The sequence below is a fragment of the Mesocricetus auratus genome, unplaced genomic scaffold (genome assembly GCF_017639785.1).
Source record: "Mesocricetus auratus isolate SY011 unplaced genomic scaffold, BCM_Maur_2.0 Super-Scaffold_100691, whole genome shotgun sequence".
Classification (NCBI taxonomy): domain Eukaryota; kingdom Metazoa; phylum Chordata; class Mammalia; order Rodentia; family Cricetidae; genus Mesocricetus; species Mesocricetus auratus.
In genome coordinates, this window is record NW_024429267.1 from 16,149,928 (window position 1) to 16,156,536 (window position 6,609).

Genomic DNA, 6,609 nt, shown 5'->3' on the forward strand with positions numbered 1-6,609 from the left:
TTGGAGGTTATCATAATCAGAATGCATATTATATGTGTGTGAAATTGTTGAAGAATGAATTCAACTAAAGCTAAACAAAAAGTGCAAAAGAAAAAATAAATCCTATAATAGCATGAAAACTATTTTGGCTATGTGTGGTAAAATGCTCTTAAAATACTGTTGTAGTTTAACTCTCTTTATTGGTAACACTGTTTGGAGAGGTTGTGGAATGTTTAGGAGGTAGAAACCCACTGTAAAGGCTTTAGGTTTGTATTCTGTATTTTGTTTTTGTACTGTTTCTGCTACCTGGTCTACCGAATTGTGATCAATGCATGCTTCTGTTGCTGTGGAGTCTTCAACTACCATGTTTTCCCTCCATGATAGACTGTATCTTCAAATCATGAGCCAATTTAAAATTTCCTTTCTTAAGTCATTTCATATCATGTATTTGCTGACAGCAGAGAGGAAAAAAAACTAAGAAATAATTTCTTAGCAAAAAAAATTAAAAATTGCCAACTAATGTAGTACTTACATGTTTGATCAACTTTTCAACAGAATTATTCACCTTGAAACTTTATTGTCTTGTTTGCTTTAATGACAGAAAATAAGCAAATTCTATCCAAATAAAAACCATCTCCTTCCCTACAGAATACACAGTCCCAGAGCATATTTCCCTGTGATTTCTTTCTTTGTTTGGCCACAGATCTTGGTGTCAGACTTGTCATGTTCCATCAACAATAGCAATTCTTGATGCAGATCTATAAAATTCTAACAGCATCATAGTGTTCATTTAGTCTCTTGGTTTCTGACTACAAAGGAGTAACATGAGTGTCCCAGCGAAACTATGTGTCTTTTCTACTTACTATGAGGCTCTGCGAGAAACAATAGTGGGGATTGTTTTTCACTTTTTGACCACTTTGAATTCCATATCATGACAGCAATAGTCTGAATTCAGCTACCCAACACTGGGTCATTTAAAGCAAGTGTATTCTAGTCTGCACAGTTTCTTCCTCTCAAATTCTTGAAAGTGGATTTATAAACAAGATATAAAAATAATTCACAAATTACGTGAGACTTTTTCTTTTCAATTTATCCTGCTCTCTGTATATAAATTGTTAAAATTTGCTTTATATGAATAAATTTGAGCTAATTTGTAATTACATGGTCTTAGAATATCATGTAAAAAGTTTTATATGCAATATGCTGTTTTGAAAAATTGTATTAACTCAGCAAAATAAATTAATATTTTTATCCCATGATTCATTTTCTAAATGGAGTACAATGGCCTTCCATCCTGGCAAGAGAGCTAAAAGGATATTGCTTGACCTGAAAGTCACCATGTGGGGAGTACCAGTTTTATTAGGGTTTTGAATCTAATTTGTTTTGTGGACAAAAAGCAGTCAATGCATTTTTAATTAACTGGATGTTATAGAGACTCAAAGTAGGAAAAATAAATATTCACAATTCAATGCAACATTTTGGGAATATCATTCCAAATGAGGAAAAATATAATAAGTGAAACCTTTCTATCATTATAGTAAATTTTAAAATGACAAGGAATTACCTCAGTCTTGAAACAGGGAATAAAATTCTTCAGTATTATGACAGTAAGCCACCGTTTACAGTGAGTTTTATTCTTGTAAAAATATGAACTCACAGATTTGTCTGTAGACATGCACTCAAAAAATATTTGAAGATGAGAATAGTTTTTTTCCTATGAAATATTGCCAGAAATATCTTAAGCCTCATTTGGAGTTAAAATTAATGCACTTAAAGTCCTTTCTGAAAGAAAAAGTAATTTAAGTAGTCTTTTGTATTGGTGTATGTAAATGAAAATTTTTGTGATGTCTACTTACTTTAAATATGGTGCTAGTTTGAAATAAAATTTCTGTTACAACACAAAATCATGTTCAGTTTGGCATATGATTAATTTAACACTAGTTAAATGTTGGATTTACAAAAAAAAAAAGAATGGCTTTAGGTATTTCATTTTGTTTATTTGTGTTCCCATAGCTCTAGGCATACTATACAGGTTCGCCACCACTGAGCTACACCTCCAGCTCTGATAATATCTTGTTCTTAAAACTCAAGTTTCTCCCCCATCTTCTTTCAGCCTAAGATGTCTTTTTGAATGTGGTAGGCTACTAGGCACTAATAATATCATGCATTTCATTGTACTTTTATATGCATTATTTCTTTTCACATTTCTAATAACCTTAAGTAGGCATTATTATTCCCATTTTATAAATGGAAACAAGAGGAAGTTATTCTTTTCCAACAGCTAATAAGAAGTCATTTTCTAACTTTGGGAGTCTGCCTGAACTGGGGAGTGGAAGCTATAACTAACAGTACAGTACCCTGGAGAATAAAGCATTTGAGTTCTGAGAAAGCATCGCAGGTAAAGGCAAAATACATTATTATTTCCATTACTTGGATGTGGTCATAAACTTGGGGGAGGGGAGATTTACATGTTTTCTATCCATTTTCATTTTAATGAAACATTAAAAAGATAAAAGGAAACTCTTCCAGATCACTTTTATAGTAGCTTTACATAGGAATGGTCACATGGTGTCATTGATTTTTGTAATGTTAATTAAAGCTGCATTTGTTAGTTTTGTACTTTTAGATGGCAACCAGACAAAGGATAGTTAAATAGTGTATTATCAATAAACAAAGGCAGTGTATTATTCCAATATACGATATAATACATTTTGAGGAACTCCAAATGGAGAGTAAGAGAGGGAGTATTGGGACATTTATAAGCACACATACGGTAGCCAATAAAAAAAGAGACCCAATTTCAGGGGAAAAAAAATCAACTGTATTGTTTCTAAATTTAAATTTTTGATTTTAATTATGGATTTATTTCGATATTAAAATTAAATGCTTCCAGTCTCAAGAAACACATTCTCTTAGCATAAATATACACATACATATGAAGTATACAATGCATACAACAAATATAAAATAAATAAATTTCACTGAGTTCTTGATACATGCTGGGAGAGAGAATGAATCAAAAATCTGCTAATTGTTTAAGTATGTAAATGTTAAATTATGATGCTAATGAAAAGTGAAGTAATTAGCATCAGAAAAAGCATATTACTGTGAAACAGGACATATTTCATTTTCATAAGTTTAATTCATTTCTCCTGAAGAAAATATTTATTATCTTAGCTTCTTTAGCTACATAAAATATGATAAATTATCTTAGCTCCTACTGCCTGTGTTTGATCAGGGCTGTCTTATTATATGCACTTGACATACTGAACTTGTACTTAAGATGTCATTTGATAAATATAGTCTAGTGTTTATTGATATTTGTAACCTGCCGACTTGGGATATTTCACTTGTGGGGACATTTTCATGAGGTAAAAATTCCCAGGTCATCTTCTTAGTGACTGCGTTACAAAATTATCATTGTGTGTTTGATAAATTAAAATGTTAATGGTCTTGGGTCTTGTGATGAGTCACAGTAAGCTAATGGCTAAAGAGCTAGGGAAAAATGTGATGTAAAAGGAACATAGGATGTCACCCTTGCTTGTCTTATCACCTGTTTAGGTTTATTCAACATTAAGAAGGAAACTCTAGTATTGAAGTGATGTTCATATGAATTAAAAGTAAAAAGAGAATCCTGTGATAGGTGAAGGCAGAAGACAGCCCGGTGTTATTTACTACAGGGACCTCTATGCTGTTGTCTAGGAAACAGTCATGTAAAAATAGATTTTCAATTTTTTATTAGTGTTAATCAAAAGCCTTGTCTATTCCTTGCTTTTTTTTAACATGTGAACTCTGAAGAAATAGTGGTGAGCCACATAGATATGTGATTTATTATTACTGACTTTATCGGTCCCATTATACTTTTTGAAGACATTGTGAAACAGAGGAAAGATCATGTTCAGAAAAAAAAGTGTGTGTATAAATATTTATATAAATATCGTAGATTACTCATTATATTCTAACACAATTTTAACTGCATTTTAATGTACCCTGAAGTATGATGTTACACAGCCATTCTAAAACAGTAATGGAAGAAACTAAATCAACAGTTTTTGAAACAAAATCTAATTATAATTATAATGTATCACTCGGGCTATGTATTTCTCTACCTTGGCAGTTATTTTCAGATATTTCCTACAGGATATTTCTAAAGTCAAATAAAATCATCAGTAATTAACTATTCAAAATTATCTGATGAGAATGCTAGATTAGATGAACTGCAGGTGACGGTGTTATTTATTATGACATATGGTTTATGAATATAATTTAGACACAAAGGACACTGGCATATGCTAGCAAAATCATGGATCTTGGAGGACAAACTACTACCACCACTTTACTAAACCAGAATAATGCCTAACTATATTCTAAATATTTACTATATATCCACACATAAGTATAGTTGTCACCCCTCATCAAGGTAGCTTCTCTTTGCAACAGCCTGAGATCCTCACAGAACCACAACTGGTCAAAATGCAGAGTCACAGAGCCCAGTCCCAACTGTTAAATATATATTACAACTCCCAAACCTACAACTCAAGGATCTTGCACTGAAAAGATTGTAAGGGGACTGAAAAGATTGTAAAAGCCAACAGAACAGGGAGTGTTCTGTGAGATTTTGTCTCCCAGGAATGCCAAAAGCTATGACCATAAATGGTTCACCAACATGACTGCCTAAACAGGTGCCAAACAAGGACAACAACAATATACATGCTCACCTGAACTGGGTTGGGGGAGTCCAGGAGACAAAAGAAGGGGGGACATGAATTTGAAAAAGTACAGATCAAAGAGAGGGGTATATGAGAGGGATGCAGGAAAAGTGGGAGATGATTGAATTATAACCTCCAAAAATAAAAGAAATTTTTATGAAAGCCATTGTCATACAGACTCTTTACAACATGTTGTTTGTGTTCATGTTGATCTCATTAGCTGTATGAAGAAAACTGTATTATTATTCTAACTGTATCTTTTACATATTGTTAAATTAGAACAATAAAAGGAATAGGCAAATATATCTGTAGTGTTTATTATTTATCAGTAATTAAACTTTTATAAATAATTCATTTAATCAGCTTTGTATGGCTCAGTAGTTAATATGTGGTGTAAGTTTATTTAAAATATTAAAATATATTTATGTACAAAAAGTATTTTCTCTTTTGTATTACTGGAAGTCCAACATAGGTGGTTATGGAAACATTATTCTTTTATGAAAGAATGAGAACCATTAGAGTAAGCACAAGAGAATATAAAAATTTCACTGCATGTTTGTGGGAACACCAGACCTTGAGCAGAGACCCACTTCCCCTTCTGCCTGGGAGTAGGCAGCTGTAAGACAATGTTTACTAAAAACATGTTTACTAAAAACAATACAATGCCCGGGGCAATACGTTCCTGGAAAAGGCCTGCCCACAGAAACCGCCCTGACCTTGACCTTGTCCAAAGACTAACCGCCTCTTCTGCCACGCCCAGATCAGTTTCTGGTGTCAGAGCAGAACCAGCCAGGGGAGAGGAGAGAGCAGAAGCTTCTCTGGTGGGAGCCTTTCTTAGGAAGTTTTCTTGAACCTTTTTGGGGCCTGCTTAAAGTTTTCTTTACATCGTTGAACAAGTCTCTGTGTTGTCAATCCCCGACACCCTCCACACGTTCTCGGACACAGGCCGCGCAGCAGACGCGACACATGTTCTCTATTTATCAAACCTGTACTTATCTAATTTGATAAAAAATATTCTAAGGCTTATTGATATTTGTAACCTACTGCCTTAGGCTATGACATTCATGAGGCACAACCAGTTAGCAAAACAAGGTAATTAAATGACTCTCAACCTAGTACAACTCATGGTGCAATTCCTCTAACTCAAAAAGCTGCTTTCCCATTAACCTCAAATACCAATATGTCTCACTGTTTCATTTCCATTGGCAGCACTGTTCCAAAGATGTAACTCTTTGGTATTAATGTTAGTTGCTGATCTTAAAGACAATGGCTGAAACTGGTGTCATTCTGGGTTGTTTTTCTATTTATTCATTCCAATTCTCTTCTCTCTTGATGCCCATAGTAGTCCTTTTGTTTGGTAAAATCTTTAACTTGGTGATTCTAGGATTAAATTGGTTCCTTGGTTAGTATTTGACATCTAGAAAGTTATTCAGCTTCTCCAAAGTATGAAAATTTAGAATGTTATATTGTAAAGTAGTGAGAAAGTTATATGAAGTAAGATACAATAACACTATAATCCTTTTTTGCAAATAGTAAATAGTTCTGTTGCCCCCTAAGAAGAGAAACATAAAGGGACACTTTTACTTTAACATGTTAGGACACCACAGTGGTGAAAAATCTCTCTGTAGACAATCAAAGGACTTTCACCAGCAACTGAATCCACTAACCTTTGTCTTGAACAAATAATTCTTAATACATCTAGTCTGTGGTATTTTGCTAGTGGATTCTGAGAAGTGTAAGACAATAGGCAATAACTTTATTGAAGACACACAGACACATACAGACATGTGGATGTGTGTATGTATGCTCACAAATTATGCATATTAAGGTACAAAAGTAAAACATTCAGATCACATACAATACCTGTAGGTTTATCAAAATATGTTCTCATCAACCCAGAGCTATAGGTAGAATCCAGCTT